Source organism: Aythya ferina (genome assembly GCF_964211825.1).
Source record: "Aythya ferina genome assembly, chromosome: 4".
NCBI lineage: Eukaryota > Metazoa > Chordata > Aves > Anseriformes > Anatidae > Aythya > Aythya ferina.
Window position 1 is genome coordinate 48,161,830 of NC_140300.1, and position 16,716 is coordinate 48,178,545.

Consider the following 16,716-nt stretch of genomic DNA (forward strand, 5'->3'; position numbering starts at 1 on the left):
GAGATCACCACTTTTGCTACATTTTTGTATGGGAAATGACCTGTGAGATGTACTTTGAGAACCTGTGCATTTGCCTGTAGGTCATCTTGAGTGTTTACATCTATACTGGGTTTGGTTTGAAGACAATGTCAGCTATAGGAAATGAGATAAGCTAATGTCTAAACCACAAACAAAAGGGACGGACTAACAAAAGACCACTTTTGTGATTCAAAGCAAGCTAGGATATGTTAGGAAATTCAGGAACTATAAAACAGAGGGCCAAAGGCAATAGCATGGTTAGAGGCCAGACAGATGATCGGTTAAATAGGGAGTCATAGCATTGAAAATGACCATGGAAGAGGATCAAACAAGAAACAGAGGGATGCAAAGTGGTTATAAGCATAAATAATATCTGGAACAACAGGAAGCATGAAGAGCAAATGGTATGGAAACGGAGTATCAGTGAGGATCTCAACCAAAGAATTGTTCTCCAGGAAATCTATATCAACCAAAGAGTCCTTGTCAAGGCATTAGCTTAGCAATTTTGGCTTGGGATAGGGTCAATTTCTACGTGTGAAGAGTAATAGCCAATGATGGATTCTTTGCAGGCAGTAAAAGTATTTCTATATAAGAAGTAAAAAAAAAATAAAAATGTTAAAGTCAATTTATTCTTAGTAACAAGTGGCTACCAACTCTCACTGTGGTAGGCAGAATGTAACCTTTTAATACAGCCTGAAAAATTTTCCAACTTACATCTGCTTAGAATATAACCAAACTTCATAACCTGCTTCATAACCAGGAAACATAATATCAGACTTAGAACAGTACTTCAGAAAGGTGGTCACAATGGTAGTCTTGAGTTACCAAAAGAAAACATAATCTTAATTACAGTGAACTGTGTCTTTGACATGAACTTTAAAATTACTTCTCTCCTCCTTCCCTAAAGGGGAATTAATTTAGTTTTGTCATATATCTTAATAGGATTTGTTTCTCAGTAAGACCTTTTTAATCAGAGCTCATATTTGAAGGTGACAATACCAGTTTTCAATGAGGAGGGATAAAACCAAATCATAAGGAGCTATTGTTAGGACACAATGACAAAAATAAGTTTTTTTCAAAAGAAGAAATATATATAAAAAAATGTGGATATTATTGCTATACAAAAAAGAAAGTGGAGATCCTAGAAAACATTTGAACAATTTAAAGTTTGAGAATCTGTTTTACATTTTTTTTCACTTTAAAGTGTTTCATTCATTAAGGTAATTGCTAATTGTTTATTTAAAATTTTGAGACTAAAAACTATTGCTGTTCTTTGGGACATAGACCGCCCCTCCAGTAAATGCAACTTTTATTTAATTAGTTATTGAAAATAAAAAATAAGGAGTAATGAGAGCTATTTGGGACTTTGTTTTCAAGTCATTAATTTTGCCTAAGAATTAAAATCATATATTATATATTATATAGGTTACAATAATGGGTTGATAATCTCTGTTGGTGTTCTATTTGAATGTACAACATGAGAAACAATTTGAAATGAATAAAAATATGGCATGATGAGAACCAGCTATTACTGAATGCCAGAAATAATCTTTAAACAATAGCCAAACATAGAGATTGCTTTAATGGCACCATATCTGAAGAACGGTTTCAGCAGAATGCAATTGGGATTTAGCATTGCAAGGCCATTTTGAAGAAAATATCTTTTGGTATTTACTAGCAGGGCTATCTAAAATGATTCTTTCTTTCAAAAAGAAAAGCTGAATTATCTTGTGTTTCCATAGTGGACTAAGATGGATATAGGACAGATCTTCCAATACTTAAAAAGATGTGGCAATGATAGAAAAAATCATTTTGGGTAGAAAAGTATGGAAGAAATATGGGACAGAAAAAAATCAATTCCTTAAAATGTATTTCACCTCAAAGTAGAGTTTTATATATTTTGCTTCTTCTAGAAGACTTGACCAAAGGCTGTAGCTTATGTTAGCTATCTAAAATTAATTGCCTCAGACCCTGTTCCACTAGAACACAGGAGAAAAATGAGCTGATGAAAAACATACCAAAGAGATAAAATCTACTTCCAGACAGCAAACATACCATCTTAATCCTTCCTCTCCCCTTACTTCTGAAGGCAATACAAGTTGTTACAACTGTTGTTATGATACAAAATTGAGTATAAAATTATCAATGTTCAAATCGTCTCTGGTTATCTGCACCAGTTTCCATCATGTACTGCTTTTTGCCAGGACACTTAATATATTTCTTCATAGTATCTTGTATAATGATATGTTTTGGATTTGGCATTTGTCTTCCCAAGTCACTGATACATGTGATGAGCCCTGCTTTCAAGAAAATGGCTGAACATCTGCTTGCTGATGGGAAGTAGTGAATGAATTCCTAGTTTTGTTTTCCTTGTGTGCACAGCTTTTGCTTTATCTATTAAACTGCTTATCTCAGACCACAAATTCTCCCATTTTTATCTTCCCAATGCTTTTCATCACTGCTGGACATGAGTGAGCAGCCATGTAGGGCTGAGCTGCCTGCCAGGTTTTACACACAACACAGACAGGTGAAATGATCTGGATGATCAGCTGAAATTATTAGAAACGGCTTTTAAAAATATAATTTAACACAATATAATTATCTGCATCAATATCAAATAAAATTTCAAATTTAATGGCTTGATCAAATATTTACATGTGTTATTTCAAGTCAGTCTAACCACTGTTTTCACCCCCTTTATTCTGAAGACTCAATTTTATCGCATATTGTTTATAGAGAGGGTATGTGCCAGCCTAACCAGCTGTGACATGTGAGGTGAAGGCAGCAGAACCATACCTACAGAAAGTCTTGTGGCTGGTTCTCACAGGAGACATCTCCACAGAGGAGTGCTTCATACAGACTCATCACTGCATGTGCATGATATGACACTGCTTACATCATGTGTATATAATTAGCACAGAGCAAGACTTTTCAAATTTGTCTCAATGCTCTATACTTAAGCCCTTTTCACCAAAAATACCTGTTTTTCCTCTTATGAACACTTCTGTTAATGGGTCTTTTGAAATTTTTTTTAACTTACTCTATTTTATTAGCTGCAACATAGCAGTCTTGAAATGGGAACATTTAAGTTAACCATGACCTTTTTTAATCTTACAGTTTAAGGTTCACCTCTGTACTAGTATTTAAACATCTGTTGTCTATTATTATTCGACTAGTATGTGATTTTCTCCTAAATTTATTCTTGCCCACATAGCTCCCTTTGCAAGATCAGTATGTAGTTGCAATTATTAGTATCCATATTTCAGACACTCCTCAGTTTTGTCTTTATCCATTGACTTGGACAATTGCTTAATACAATACGCCTAACTTTTATATAGTTAGTAGGATAACAGTTCTTAAACTCTTTTCTGGAAAGCTGAAGCTTTCCAAAGTTTCTTTTCCCCTTTCTTTTTCCAATCTTGTATGCATTTTTTCTCCCTCTCATAAGCATTAATTGCTCTGCAGGCTCTTCACTGTTATTGAAAATTTATTGACTTGAAAAGAGTTGAAGGGATTTATTTCTTGCTTCTTTCCTGCTATGTATTTGGCATATGCTACCTTTTGCTTTTGCAGCACTGCATTTAACATTTCTGTAAAGAAATAGAAGCAAGTGCTACAGAACAAAGAGCAGTAAGATTCATGAGAATGCTTTTTCTTCTAATAGTATTACAGTGAAGTTGGATAGATATTACTTTTAATGATAAATTCTTTCCAGAGGATTTTTTATCTATTTTTTCTAGAAATTTCACCTGTATTTTACATAGATAGAACTCTTAAAATAACCTGGCTTTTTCAAAAACGGAATTCAGCTAAAGAATTGAAATGATAATATTTGTTGAGAAATAAAGAAGGGACACAACTGAACCATAACATAACATAACAACAACATAACAATAACATAACAATATTAGCACATTGGCATCCATATGCTGATTTACTGAAATCTTCATATGCTTTTTTAGTTATCAAATATTTTTAGCAAAGTCATTATAAAAATGTTTGTTTTTATTATTAGTGCTTCAAAAATCTGCTTCTGATTATGTTTATGGTTACTATTACTGCAAGCACATGCTTCACAAATCATGCTAAAAAGAGAATATGTACAATAAAATTAAAAATCTGTCAAAGCTAGAACAAAAGTCTCTAAACTTGATATCTCATTTCTAAGGCTCTGTAAGCAATTTCATTTTACTGCTTCATAATTGTCTGTTCCATGTTTCCTCTTAGACTACAATAGAGGGGTTATGGAAATCACAAGGTCTTTAAATATAACAGCAAATATTGTTTATATTATCAATGGTCTATAGCATCACCTATTTGCAAGGTTGTTCAACTGCGGTAGGTAGGAATGAAAATAGAATTTTCATTCACAGAATGGAACAGCAATTAAAAAGTCATTATTTTCTGTGGAATTACATCTAGTATGCTTTTACTTGGGCTAAATTTTGGAAGACTTCAAAGTTTTTGCTAGTCATTGCTAGGTAAGGAAAAGTTACTTTTAATGGTGCTATGTGATTCTAAGAATTTCTCTGATGAAATGTGTTATTTCCTCATGTGTCTTATTGTGTTATGAGAAAGATATCCAAAATTTGATAGGATTTGGTCAGGAATACCTTACTTATTACAGAAGAGGGGAAAGGGTAAGACAGAAATAAAATGTTAACTGATGTGGCTAGCATTAATTCAGCTGTGAGACAGATTGATCCATAAGGAGGGGAAACATAAAGAGAAACAGGTTAAACAGACATGCACTGTGAATAAAGGACTGTGACCAAACAAAAGAGATTGTGGGATAAACAGGGAAAACCTTGGCATGAGATGGGTTGTCTTCAGATTGGGTAGAGAAAAGAGAAAATGACTTAGTAAGAAACAGGAATCAGACAGTAATTATTCTTTCTGAGGAAAGAAGGATACCGGCAGAGACATACTAGAAAGTAAAGGTCACCAAACTAGGAAGCTGAGGAGGAGAGAGTCCTAATGGGGACTGGGTAAATGTAGTCTGGAAGGAGCAGCCTGAAGAAAAGAACATTGCAATACATATTTGTATTATGAGAGATTGTAATATATAATACTTAAAATAACAAAGAGTCCTATGATAATTCTTGGCAGTTTGACAAGTGCTACGCGTATATGGAAAAAAGGCCAGACTCTGGTGCTCTGTGCTGGAAGCTTCAACACACATAAGCTAACCATGTAGAGTAGGACTAGGATGATAGGAGGGTGAAACACAGACTAGGGTGGACTGCAAGGTAGGAAGAGAATGCTGTATTTGGTCAAAGTGTACAGCAAACAATGTACAGCTCTCTCTATATATACCTATTGTGTCTCATTTTCTGTCAAGCAATGTATTTGCAGAAAGGCTGTCTCAAGGTTCACTGGCAAATTCCAGAGTTTTCTAACTTCGAAACAATGTTCTGACAGTTCTTTTAATGAAGTGTTACAATATTTTATATAAGCAATATTTAAAGGAAATGTATTTCTCCAATACTATTATTACCCAGAATTGACTGGTTTTTGTGCTAAAAACTAGGACGATGTAATCTGCTGGAGAGCTTGTAACTGAAAGCATCAGTCCTATAAAAAGCTCTTATGGGATTTTTACAGTTTAAAGGTTGATGGGTGTACCATCTCTTACAATTGTTAAAGAGCTTAAGATATATAGTTAGAGAACACCTTTCTAACAGTTGTACAGCCTAAGCTTTAATAGAGCTATTCAAGAAACAGCCTACAGTAACTTCAGAAACATTTTGGTCAGCATGGTTCCTCGGGGAACCATAGAAATTTCTGGATGCCCAAAAGACAAATTGCTACTTATACTAGCTGGAAGTGCTTCAGCAGACCTATGCTGAAACAACACGTCTCTACTCAGCCACAGTAATAGAGTCTGATATCAATGCAATCAAACACCTCTGGAACCAAGAAGACTGACTCTGTCAACTGTGCTAACTAGGTTAGTTTGCTTGTGCCTGAGAAACACCAGCTTCTTGGAACCAAACTTGATTTTTTATATTACAGGTAACAACAACAACAAAACACAAAGAACAATAACAGAAAAACAAAAACAAAACCCAAAACTTTCATCAAATATTAAGTCCATATACATAGTTCAATATATAGTCCATTTCTTTCTAAGGAAGCTGTATTCCATTTTAAGGGAGGACAAATAAGTTTCACTAATTCTATATTCTTATCTATGGCATATCTTTTCCTCAGTATCTGCTAAAAAGAAGGCAAATGGAAAACAACCCAAACCACCCCATCCAATGAAGATTAAGATCAAAATGAAGATCAAAACAGCATTGCCCCAAGGTACCAAGTGCCTCCTCAAACTCAGGTCTTTGTTCAGAGAAAATACATCTGAGATCCTACTAGCAAGCTGAACTTAATCTAACTCCTGGTAAGATTTGATCTCGGATAGATCTGTAAACTTTGACTCATGCTGAAGTTTATGAATCTCCAGCTCTAACTTGTGAATCTAAACTCACACACTTGTGTTTTGAAAATCCAGGGAAATAGGTCCTTGCTTTGTCACTGACTGTGGGTGATTAAAATATAAGATTAAACTAGTTCTAGAATAATCTTTTCACTAAAATATGAGAAAAAGAACAAGCAGGTGTATCTGCGAGTACCTAAAGTAAAGGGAGCTATGATGTCAAGGACAAATGTTGGAGAAATGGAGAAATATGAGTGCATGCAGTTGTAGGAATGTGTGCACACATGCTTGTGTGCACACATACCTGTGTTACTGTGATTACAATACCTTGAGGTTAGTTACAGAACAGCATTTAGAAATTTGTTGTTGTTTCCCAACATTTCATAACAACCTAGTGTTACTGTTTATCTGTTGCACTAATACAGGTTTTGAATGTATAGTCCGTTGACTGTTGTCTAATGATATATCAAATTAACAAATCAAAAACAAAAATCAAAAAAATAAAAAAAAATCAAAATTAACAAATCAAAATCGAAACAAACTGTTTCGATCATGATTTGGCTGAAGCTAAGTTAATTGAGTAGTCTTTTCCTGTGACAGTCACATACCTTTAGAAAGAAAAGAAAAATCAGTTTGGAAGGCTGTAATATACAGTTTATGCCATTACTTTTTTTTTTTTTCCTCTCATATTAAGGGAAACAGAATGCAGGTAAAGTCTATTAAATGAAAGAATGGCGTTGAGTAAGAGTAACAAAATTTTTGTGGTGAGGCACAAGACAGGAAAAAAAACACATATGAATATGGTAAAAAGTATTTTAGTATTTCTTCTATATAAATGCAAAACAAATGAAATAACAGAACTCTTTATGGGTTTCTATTATAATGTAGAAAATATGTTCTGGTATTTGTATTATCCTTTCAATGATTACATATCTTTTGAAAAGGAACATAGAAATATTAATGGAAATGTATGTACTATTTATTCACAGAAGAAAAAAAGGCAGTTAGGGTAGAGACAATAGCTATATGTTTTGTATAGCCAGGTTCATAATTAATATCTATCAAAGTTCAGAAGATCCTTCAGCTATCTTTAAAGTGAATACTGCAATTTAGTTTCCAGAAAATCTCCATTCTTAACCTCTTCCTGAGCAATCAAATTGCCTTTCAGGTTTGCTTACTTAAAAATGTAATTCAGTTACATTTTTAAAGTTACATAAAAGTGTAATTCAGTTATTCAGTTATTCTGAACCTGAAGGGCCCTTTACTATGCTTAAAAATGTAAGGTCTAAGAGTGTCTAACTCTTCACTGAAATGAGACACTACAGTTAAAAAAAAAAAAAAAAAAAAAAGAAAAAAAAAGGTCAAGTCCTATATGCTATATGTCAAGTTCTTTCTTGTTTCTTGTTAATCCCTTCTTGTATTGGAAACTCCTTTAGAGAGCTCCAGGACTGATCTCATATTAACCAAGAGATAAATACACCACAGAATTGAACTTTGTAATAGTCAAATTCAGTGTTAGCTACTGATGTCATCGGAACATGACTGGTTTCTATCACAAAGCAACTGATCTGCCATGATTACTTTTCAGAATAGCAGATAATTGACTGACTCTTTTTCCTTAGAAGATGTTTAGAGCTGAAGCAGGGTGATACACACTGGACTGAGATTAATTTTTGAAGTTGTATGAGTACCTAGAAGTCTTCAAAGAAATATCAACATAATTTTCAGTAAATCAGGAAGCTGCAGCTACTTGCAAAGAATATTACTACTGCTACTAATAACAACTTAGGTATCAAAATTACAAAAATGAAATTACCTTTAACTTTAACTTTCTGCTTAGGATCAGCCTAAATAAATCTGCAGCAGCAAAGTGGCTGCCTGACGTTTGCAGCCAACACAACTTGAGCTCCTACCAGATGACTTAGCTGTTTGACAAATTTGTAGGGAGGATTGATGTAGTTTATGTGCAGCCTCAAGAACAATAAGCTTATGATGTCTATGCTACTGAAATAATTGGAACATTGATTTAGTGGTTTTGAACAGAAATTATGAGTAAGTTGAGGATCTTAATGTACCCACACTAATGAATAGGTTGTTCAGATTATAGTATTTTCTGAACAGATGCTTATGACTGTCAATAAGAGGGCAGCCTTTTAAGATTTTATTTGGCTGAAAGAACAATTCCTAATTATGTCTCTGACTTGAGGCATTTTGGCTTATATTCACTAAAGTTCTGAAGTGCTGAGTAAAATCAAAATCTAAAGCTTTCATAATCTGCACAAGACAGAAACGGAAATAAATATGGAAATGCACCAAAATTAGCAGACAGGAGAAATCTGTGCCATAATTCTCCCTCCCCTGGGTTGACTTGGAGCTGTTTTCCTTTTATCTGCTTCCTGAGATTTTGCTGAGAGGGAGGCATTCAGCTTCTCCATTCTAAATGTTACTAATGCTTGAAATACGTCGCTTTACAGTAAAACAGCTTAAAATCTTTATAAGCAGATCCAGAAGTGTCATAGTATACAGGAAGTAATGCAGTTAAAAAAAAAAAGGCACGGACTACCAAGAAACAAAAAAACAAACTCACCCAACTCTGACATACATGCGTGTCCTTCCTGAGGTCTGGAAGAAAAAACAAAACAAAACAAAAAAAAAAAACACACCACAAAAACCAACAAGCAGTACGAATCAAATTGAAAAGCCTTTGATAGATTTATTACACTTCACTTAGACTCATCCAAAAATGAATATTGCATTATATTGCATCACCTTAATAAAATACTGCCCCTCTAAGCAAAGAATTTTCATTTTATATAGTGATAACGTTCTAGAGTGATTCCATAGAGTCAACTCAGACTTTTGATCTTCTGGAAGGTTTGACACTGAGAACAGATGTACTCAGTACCTGAGAGTTATTACATTAAGGCTTTATTGTTTTATTTATTTATTTTTTTAAGTCAGCAGTGACAGACATATTGAGTGCTGTTGTTGATTTCACTGTCATTGCATTTCTACAGCTTAAACATTATAATATGTATTTTCAGTTAACACTTCAAGGGAGAAACTTACGGCAATTTCAGATGTGCCATGCCAAAGGTCTTGTGTGTCTGCTTGATGCTACAGGAGAGAAGTACTTTCACAGTCATCATTTTAATCAGTTCTTGCTCATCTATTGTCTGTATTAGTTGCTGTCCTCTCTAGAAACACAGACTTGTCTATCATGATGATTTTAAAATGCACATTTACAACTAGAGGGACTTAATCTAGAGGCATGTAATAAAATATTATCAGTACACAACCTCTCAAATTTTTAAGACATTCATCTTGTTTCAACTCATGTCTGCTTTGTGTTCATTTTCAATTACTCATCTAAACAGTTTCTTATGACAGTAGGGGGAAGACTCTAGAAAAAGGGTCTGAAATTCTTAACTATGACAGCATAGAGGTTGCAGTCTGTTCAAAAAACACTTGGTTTCATGTTTATCAGTGCACTCCTGTTGCTTTTTTGTTCCCCTCCATATGTCTGTTTTAGTCAATGATTCTTTTTCTGTCTATCTTTATTTTATTAACTCTTTAGGACAGACAGCATCCTTTGTTCTTCCCCTTCTTTGGTGTATAATCTACGAGCTATTGCTGAGACCACTCAACAGTACTCCTGCGGAACTGTTGTGAGATGAATCATCCATGCTGCATTTTTGTATTAAATTCAATCTCCTGTAGAAAAATGAAAGCAAAATATACGCTTTCTTTAAAGAAGGATACAGAATTTGATTCCAAGCTTTCTTATGCCCTTTAAGGATTGGGAAAAGAGAAAGAAGTATTTATCTAATAGTTATTAAGTATTTTTATTCATATGCATGATTAAACTCTTGTTCATTATAGGACTTACAATATTTTAACTACGTAGGTTAAGAAAATAATACAATTCTTTTTCTGGTATGTGTCTCTGTGAAGTGTCAAAACCTCAGTTCATTGCATGCAGCCTGGTGGTAGCTGGTACAGCTTAAGACATGTCAAATGTGGTGAAAAAAGTAGGAAATAGTTTGAAAATGTTATTCCAGTCATAGGAGTAGAACTACAGAAAGACTTTGTAAGAATGCAAGTTTTATAAACCTTCATCCTGAATTATAAAAGCTATGACAGTACCTTAGGAAAAACAAGTGTTACTTTGTGTTATCCACATGTACACATTTACAGTGTCAGAAGGGCATTTCTTTATCAGGGTTGACATTAGTACATTCAAACGTATGTCTCAAGGAACATTACTAGGGACTCATCTAACATTATATTTTAGTAACACATTGTAAAAGAAATAAATAAGTTGTAATTAGTAATTACATTGTAAATTGTACACTGTGATGTGATTGCTAATTTTTACTATTAAAATGTGTTTTTTATGCATGTATATGCAATAACATACAGCAAGATTGTCTGGGGCTTAGGTCAGCTCTTCGTATTTACAACAGGAAGCTACCTAAAGCAAGTAGGTAAGTGAGGTTGACTGTGATGTAGCTCCCATTCATTTTATCTAAATTTATTCCAACATCATGATATGTCTTTTGGGGGACTTCAGAATAACAGTGTGTAGAGGACTGAACCACAGGATCTGCCATTTAGAGCAATTTTGTTCTGTTTTGTCCTCCTTTACTTTTGAAGGTACAGAGAATGCTGCTTTAATCAGCATGGTTATCCTATGGTTTTCTATTTCTTATTGTTGTATAAATACTTCACTATGGCTGTTCTAATTATAATGACTAGCAAACAAGTGTCCTGTTTGGTAAGTTAAAGAATAGAACCTTAAAACTACCATATTTTCCCTGTAGAATGCCTCTCTTTTTTCCACTATGCTTTCAATACTTTGTCTATACAGCAAATCTATAAGTAAGGTATATCTAAGCTTACAGTGAGCTTAATTTTCCTGTTTGTTTTTCTCACCCTTATCCAGTTTCATCTGCCTAATCTAATCTTAAGCATCCTTTCAAAATGCTCCACTTTCCTATCTACTCTCCCTGTTATGCACAATATCAATATAGTTTTATTGATAATGTCTATATGATTCTCTAATCATACCACCAGAGTGCTCAGCTTTGGAAACATGCATTACATGTAGGTCTAGGGTCAGCAGTAAAGCCTCCTGAGCATTTTCCACCTCCAATTACAATCAATTCCTCAACTAAGTACACAGCCAAACTCCAGCTGTCAGGCAGAAGAAAATCTGAGTGAAGGTCACCACTCTAGAGAAAATCTTTTATGTGGTGATCAGACAGGCTCAATCAGGGAATAACTAACTATGACAGATAAGGTGGCCTTACCAGGCACATTGTCAGTGAGCAAGTCCCTTGTTGAAACCTACACATGCCAGATGGAGAAAATCAAAGTGGGGGCTTTGCATCATTTTTCTAATTGCAACAGGCAATGATGGGGGAGATGCAAAAATGTGTCCTTTTTAAAATCTAAGGGGCAAGTAATGAGAATTCATAATTATATGATTCTTGGAATTCTGGGATAAAATGTGCTATCCTAACTTTGGCAATATTATTAAAAATGCAGAAAATAGTGCAATTTGAAGACAGTAAAATGTAACACAAAGTAAGCCTGGCAATAATAATGTAATTGAACTTTCTTCATAGACACCAACAATTAGCATATTGAGAGAACAGCTGACTCCAAATAGTTTATCTGCTTTCAAACACATTTCGTTTCCACCAAAAAAAAAAAAAAATCTTCTTTAATATTCTTGAATTTTTTTAAGTTCTTTCTCAATTTTCAAACATTACAGAACAGTGCCTTCCAATGATACAGGAAGGCCTTCCTCTGAAACTTTTTTTTTGACTAGTACTTTTCCCAAAACACTGAGAATCAGGTAACTCCCAACTCTTGCTTCTCAGAACCAGAACAAAAATTCCATCATAGTGGAATATGATTTCTCCCGTTCCAGCTCCATGCCATTCCCTCAGGTCCTGTCACTGTCCCCAAAGAGCAGAGCTCAACGCCTGCCCCTCCGCTCTCCTCATGAGGAAGCTGCAGGCCGCCATGAGGCCTCCCCTCAGCCTCCTCTGCTCTGGGCTGAACAAACCAAAGAACTTCTGCCTCTCCTCATATGTCTTCCCCTCTATACCCATCACCATTTTCTTAGCCCTTCTTTGGACACACTTTAATTGTTTTATGTCCTTCTTATGCAGTGGCAGCCCTCTAATTTGTCAAGCTCTCTCTGCATGGCATCTCTGCCCTGGCTGGAGTCAACAGCTCTTCCTAATTTAGTGTTGTCCACAAACCTACTTAGTATATGTTTGAGTCCTGCATCCAAGTAATTTATGAAAACATTAGAGAAACAGCCCTAAAATGGAGCCCTGCAGAACCCCATTAGTGACTGAACTGAAAGTATTAAAAAAAAAAAAAAAAAAAAAAAAAGACAAATTTACCTGGAGTATTTTTTTTTTTAATATATATGTATCATATCCAGAGCAGGTTTTAAGGCTGCAAAGCCTAATTATAATGTCACAATGTAAGTCACATTCTACCAGCTGTGGCCGCAATTGAGGACTAAATCTTTGTAAAAACACAGTAGTATGAAGAAGTCCATAATTTCTCATCAACTGCCAGTACTTAGACTTCCATTTCATTTCTCTCTGGACATTTTTTTCCCCTCTTTCTTTTAGAATGTATTCAGGTTTCACATTTCTTAACACACTTAACCCTTTCCAATACACCTTTAAAATTTACTTCTCTGTTGCTTGCATGACCACATCTCTTGGCCTTTCAAATTACCAGTCCTCATGAACTTACTGAAGTACATCAGTCTGCTTATTTGAGTTCATATTAATGACTATTTATTGGTTTTGTAACTTCAAACCTTTCTTTTCTCTCTTTTTTTTTGTTGTTGTTGTTGTTTTGTTTTGTTGTTAGTTTGTTTGTTTTTAATTCATAAGCTTAAACCTTTTCACATAGAAGAATTTCAGTTTCCTTGCAGAGGATGTATCTAATAACTACTAAAATTAGGTGAAAGATAGTTCTGTGGAATCGGAGTATTTTAAGCAAACTTTAATGCAAGCAATGTGTTAAAGTTATGACTACAGGAAAAAAAAAATACTTTGCTTTGGATCTCACATCTCTGGGCCATACACCATAAATCATAAGAATTTTTTTCCCACAGCATTTATTTTTCATTGCAGCACCCTCTTGGTCCAGAAAGAATAACATGATCTGATCATTTAAGCATTCTGTGATAGAGAAGGCTACCTAAATCCTCTGGATACTGCTTAAGTCTCTACTTCAGGAGATAGTCTCTCCTGTCAAGGAAGATAGTCTAGAGACTATCCAAAAGAGTTTGGCCAAACTAAATAAATTTCCCTCATTAATAATGATGTTTAGAAGTGAACCAGAATTCTCTTTGCTTCTCCTTGGCTATTCTTTCTCTACAGATTTTGTGTAACATTGCCCCCATCAAAACAGAGGTTCACTTTTTTATTTTTGTGCTGAAAGAATGAAATTATATGTTGGAAACCCTGCCATCAGATGTTGCAATTAAAAAAAAAAAAAAAAAAAAAAAAAAGTTTCCTTTTCATCTCAAAGATGTTTATCTCCTTTGGTACAGTATTTTCACTTATTCTTCCAGTCCATCCTTAGCTTGTCCACAGCTTCCCCTTTCTTCCAAAAGAAAAAAAAAAAGAGCCCTTTCTGGCTCTTTGTAAATCACTCTGTGCTGGATTTGTCTGTATCCTGGCTAATTCTCCTAAAAATCTTTATCCAAACACATTAATCATAAGTAGCTATCAGCTAGCCTTCCTTCTTTCCATTTCTGTCTGAGAACGCGAAGCTGTGTTATTTTTCCTAAGAAAGCCTTTTTACGTTTTCCCCTCTGCAAACATAGGCTTTCTACAGTATCTCTTGTTAAAGAGGAAGTAGAATAGAATAGTTCAGTTGGAAGGGACCTACAAAGATTGTGTAGTGCAACTACCTTATCACTTTAAGGCTAACCAAAAATTAAAGCATGATATATTGAAGGCATTATCCAAATGCCTCTTGAACACAAAACAGGCATGGGGAATAAACCACCTCTCTAGGAAGCCATTTGCAGTGTTTGAACACCCTCATGGTGAGGAATGTTTCCTGGTGTCCAGTCTGACTCTACCATGGAGCATTTTCATGCTGTTCCCATCCTTCCTGTCATTGGGACCATGGAGAGGAGGCTAGCACCTCTCTCTGCACTTCCCCTCCACAGAAAGTTGCGGAAAGCAGCTAAGTCACCTCTTGGCCTCCTTTTCTCCAAACTAGACAATCCAAGTGTCCTCAACCTCTTCTTATAGGACGTGCCTTCCATCCCTTTTACCAGCTAGGCTGTCTTCCCTTCCTTGACTTTATATGTCTAAATTACATTCCAGTGAGCTTCAGCTCAGGAATGGCAAGATCTAGGACTATATTTGGAAAAACAACCCCCTTAATAGCTGACAGAAACATAGAAAATAGAAAACAAAATGAAACATGATGCCCCAGTACTCCTTTCAAAATATTATTGTAATTAATTACTCAGAAATAGTCATCTCTTTATAATCCATCCACAGTCTAAACAAAGGATATATATTAAATAATATGCTTAGCTACGTTAAATAGTTATTATGCAAACATTTAGAAAAACCCATTCCTGAAGTATACTACATATGCGCCATGTATTATAATGCAGATTTGTTATTTGGCAGCACGGCAGAATCATCTAATAGACCTAGAAATATATAACAGATGTTGCTATGCAGTGTCCTTGAGTTGTAAGATAGTTGATCTCCCTAAGCAAGGCTCATATGTGTCATATCAGGTAAAACAGAATATTCCCCTGAAGCTTGCTCTAGAGATAAGGGGAAAAAAAGGAAAAAAAAAAAAAAAAAAGATTCAGAATGAAATTTGCATTTTTGTTTCTTCATTTTAGGTTTTTAATGTTATGTACTTTCTAGAAGCATTGACTGTATATGTCTTGATATTCATTTCAGAAGTGTACCTAAATATATATATATTTATTTATTTATTTTACTGTTCTAGTGTATTTTTGATGATATTAAGTGCACTAACCTTCACAAAAACTTTTTTTTCACATATACTTGTTTTAGCAATAGACTTTTAGGTTTCCTCTTTCTTTCATTACTTAAAATATTGTTTATTGGCAAGTGAAATCGATAATGGCAATCACAGTTTTAACCCTTCTAGTAATTTCATGGATATAAAATTATGGCAAAGAAAATAAATAATAGATAATTATTAAAATATATTGTTTTTATTACTTTTAGGTGTTTGTTGTCATGGTTATTAGCTTTGGAGTTCATGTTTTCAGATTGTTGCTCTTTCTCTCATTACAACTTCATGGAAGAAACACAAATGAGGTATTTTGTGTAATTTTGTGAGTTTATATAACCTTCGGTTAGCAATAAAAACATTATATCTCGTAATGGTCAACATAAATTCAGTACAGTAGGTCATAATTAGTAGTAGCTTATGGAAGAAACAGCAGTTGCATTATACATAAAAAGTAAGCAGTTATTCTGCATCAAAATCCCCTTCTTGCTTTGATTAACTATCAAGCACAATAGAAAAGCGGTATACAACACACTCAATTCCAATACACAGATACAACATTCAATACAGTAATAAATTAGCATAGGACTTTGTGTACTTTTTTACATTACTTATCTGATTTTCTAGTATAGTTGTAGAGGACATGCCTGAATATTTCAAAAGCAATCCTTTCTCAAAATCTCTACACTTGTTTTCAGTTATAACTTAAAATACATTTTCTTTTACTCTTATATCATAGAGATGTTGTGGAGATAGCCTGCTTTTAAAGGAGATTTACTCTTAATTTGCTTTATCTGGATAAGCTGAAGAACATCTTAATAGATTGTTTTAATGAATCACAAAGTTTATGGCACATACATTCTGTCTAACTTCTAGATCTCTAACAGATACCTAGATATCTACCATATATCAATAATGGACCTCTGGAGATTGAGATTTTAGAGGAGAAAAGCCTTCAAATCAAACTGCAAGAGGTATTAAAAACAACAGCATTGAAATGAATACAGGAATACCCTGGAAAAAGTCATTCCTCAACTTTATGTCCTTACAGGGGCATCAAAAACTTAAATGATGTGCTGAAAACAACTTATAAAAGAAAGAAAGGGAACAAACCTAAAAACAACAACAAACAGACTACATTGAGCAGTATTTTCAGTCCTTAAGTTCTTTTTGTTGACAATTATTTTTCCTTTTTTTTTTTTTTT

The 16,716-nt window shown here is 34.3% G+C and overlaps 2 long non-coding RNA genes across 2 annotated transcripts in view; one reads left to right on the forward strand and one right to left on the reverse strand.

Moving 5' to 3' along the window:
- The window catches only part of LOC311436006, a 274,041-nt gene that overhangs the window by 75,131 nt on the left and 182,194 nt on the right, over positions 1-16,716 (reverse strand). The gene's annotated exons all lie outside the window — the stretch shown is intronic.
- LOC311436007 overlaps positions 1-16,716 on the forward strand; it is a 150,707-nt gene that overhangs the window by 59,308 nt on the left and 74,683 nt on the right. The window contains exon 3 of the long non-coding RNA XR_014692533.1: positions 6,232-6,415. This is a non-coding gene — a long non-coding RNA (uncharacterized lncRNA). The remainder of the gene's footprint in view (positions 1-6,231; positions 6,416-16,716) is intronic.